We start from the raw sequence: 3,634 nt of genomic DNA on the forward strand, positions 1-3,634 counted from the left end.
AAAATGGGCTCACTTGCGAGGCTCAAAAGTAAGCATATGCGTAGATATTAGTTTTTATTAATGTAGCTAATCAAAGGAGATATGGATAATTAATCAGGACCTGGTCCCAGGTATTAAAAAACACTCAGAAGAAATAATTTCTTTATTTTTTTTAAGTATCTTGGAGGATGTCATCAAAGATCATCCGGACCGTCCGCTCCTAGTTTAATCGAATAATCGTGATGTATACGGTGACGACGCAAATTATCCTATTTCTTAAATCAGAATAATAACATCGCCTCCGGACTAGATGAATTAGACGGAGTATTTTATTTTGGGGTATGACATATACAAGAGTCCCACCATTGTGTTAATCATACATTAGCCCCAACTGGAACTCTATTAAGATTACATGATAGAGAAGCTAAAAATATATCAGGTATTCCCGGATTTATAAAAGTGAAGAGAGGAAGAGAGGAATTTTGACTCAATATTTCAGTAAAACTTTTTTGAGGGTAAAGCAAAAATTTAATAAATGTAATTACCTTATCCGAAAAATAAATAAATTTATTTAGATGGAATAGTATTACTTCCTCAGTTTTTGTTTTTACCTAAGAATATACATGTCGAAAACATAAGCATTATATATAAAAGTACGCATTTTCTACTTTATAGTAAAAAAATTAAAAGGCGATCATATGCATTTTCACTTACATAAATTATCTATAAAATCAATATGAAAAATCTTATAACGTATTTTGATATATTTTTTTCGGTGTGCACTATGGTATTCAGAAGCCCAATGTGTGTTGGACTAATCCAGTCGAGGCGAGATGGTCCAATAAGGGATAAAACTCTCACAGCGTGAATTTTTTTCGTTTATAAGACTCGAACTTGAGCTTTGCTTAAGGGAAGTAAGTACCAAACCGCTTGAATCAACCCATGTTGGTACGTATTTCGATATTTTTTGATGTATTAAATTCAACTAGACTAGCTATTACTTACATTTATAAGTAGAAACTATAAACCTCATGCGTATGACTACCTAAATGTCCTTTTTTTTTTTGGGTTTTGATGAATAAAATGGAATGACTACCTTATATCACCAAGATAACAATGGCTACAAATATGAGTAAACTAACTTGGTGGTATTTTTCCAACTAAAAATTAAAATTTTAGAATAATTACTTCTCTATTTGGGATCCAGTTATCAACCCTTCCGCATTGATATTGTAAAAAAGTATAAAAATCACGTTTGAATAAGTAATTAATATAACTATATGCCTAATAGTACCCCCAAAAAAAAAAGCCGTCTACCACAAAAAAAAAGATCCTATAAATATGAGTGAATTAATTTGATGGTGTTCAACTGCAAATAATATTTTCTTATAATATGTTACTTATTTTTCTTTAGAATAGGTTAACCATTTCTAACTTACTTTTCTAAATTTGTAAATTTGATTCATTTCAAACTATATATTGTAGAAATTGTGCACTAAGGGTAAATATTTCTAAAATATATACAACTAATTGGAAAATAAAAGCATGCAACCGAAATCTTATCCAAAAGATCATAGTATATAGATTCTATAACAATTCAAATAAACGTAATTTAATTTGAAACCTTAATATTATCATGATATAATGAAAAGAGATACATATGAATATTCTCTAGTGCTTTAGAAAATAACTTGTGTAGATCAAAATTTGTTTAATGAAATTCCTCATAATTTAATCATACATTTTAGTATAAGATAATGATTGAATTTATTTTTGCAAAATTCAGCAGATCATCACCAACTGTTATAAAATTCTGGGGACCAGGAAATTTTGTATCGCGGCTTCTTCTAATATTATATCATTCGTGGGATTAGGAACATGGCAATTTGGCAGAAGGCAATTACTCTCTTTTCTTGCAGTCGAATTAAATGATACGATTTGTAATTACTATCCACCACATTACACGGATCGCACCAACATGTGAATTAATACATACAACACTCTACTTTCAATTGATAATATATCACCCACTAATAATAGTTCTATGTTTTGGGAACAGTGACAGCTATATAATTATATTATATATATTCAAAAACCATAGATTAATGGCCATCTAGTCCATGTTCCTTCAATTAAAAAAATCAAAAAGGGATTTTTCTAACTTGTTCCATAAGAATTTCATGACAATAATTAATTCCTACTCCTACTCATATAAAAGAAATATATCTATCACTGTATGATCCTTTGCGGGATATGAGTAAAAGAAGGCAAATTGAAGTTGGTTTCTCACCAGTCTGTTAATAGATTTGTTAAGGTAGATCAAATCGTTATTTTGCATGCTATAATTCTGGACGGATTTGGGCGAATGTGGCGAAACTAATGAAGCTGAATTATTAATTAAAGCTCAGGAAAAGCTGATTTTACTAATGATGCTATTCGATGATAAGTGGACCAGTTAAGATTTTTTTTTTTTTGACAAGAGTATGGAATACGAAACCTGTCGTATCCCCAAAGTTGTTTGTCGTGCAGTTTGGGAGGGAATTTCAAGAACTTCATCTGTGAAAGAGGAAAGGAATAGAAGAAGTTTTAACAATGAGGGAGCATGAAATTTGCCGCGAGTAAGGGAGAAAGTCAGATTCATGCAATTTTTTAGATGCAAATCAATTGAACGTCATCAAGAACTCCAGTACATATATGTATGCATATATATACATATCAATAAGAAAGATCGTAGATAGTGGGATAAAAAATTTTAATTCCACATTGCTTCACGCTTCCATCAAGTATATATTAATAATATCTGTTAAATAGTCAGAAATGACAACTGATCACGTAGAGAATTACGACTGATTGAATTGCGTATGCGAGACTGATTGAGGATGTGATGGATACAGTGTAATTTATAATGAATTACTCAAAAATAATTAGCAATTAATTCATGAAAATATTGAAGATTATCAACTCACTGAGATACTTTTTTTTTTGTAAAATAAGTATAAAATAGGAAATTTCACTTTCATCTCAGATATATTACAAATATTTTTTTTAATTATAAAAGCACAAACTTTCAATTTTATTTCAGATCTCAATCATATCATTAACTTTCATGATTAACTGATGTATAATTTTATTTCTATCCTAGTTGATGAGACATGTCATTCATCAAAATATTATCTCAAATATATTACAATTAGGAATTTTCACTTTTATTTCAGATATATTACAAATATTTTTTTAATTATAAAAGCACAAACTTTCAATTTTGTTTCAGATCAATCATATCATTAACTTTCATGATTTTTAAAGTGATGAATAATTTTATGTTCTATCCTAGTTGATGCGACATGTCAGTTATCAAAATAATAAAAAATACAAAAAAATCAAAATATTTAAAAAAAATTAAGAAAACAACCAATGCCTGAAGCTTGGGGTTCATGGTAAGAGTGTGCGCGGATACCGGGTATACGCAGAACCAGTCAAAACTTACCCATTAAAGTATGTTCTGGATAGCTCGTATTGAAAATAGGGTTAGGTCCGGGTATTAAAATAACGAACTGGTAAAACCGATTCTGATTCCTGTATATAGGGTATCCAGAACCGGAACCGGAACCGATACTCGGATTTGATAATAATTGCCCCTAGTTATATTCATATA

The sequence above is a fragment of the Punica granatum genome, chromosome 4 (assembly GCF_007655135.1).
Source record: "Punica granatum isolate Tunisia-2019 chromosome 4, ASM765513v2, whole genome shotgun sequence".
NCBI lineage: Eukaryota > Viridiplantae > Streptophyta > Magnoliopsida > Myrtales > Lythraceae > Punica > Punica granatum.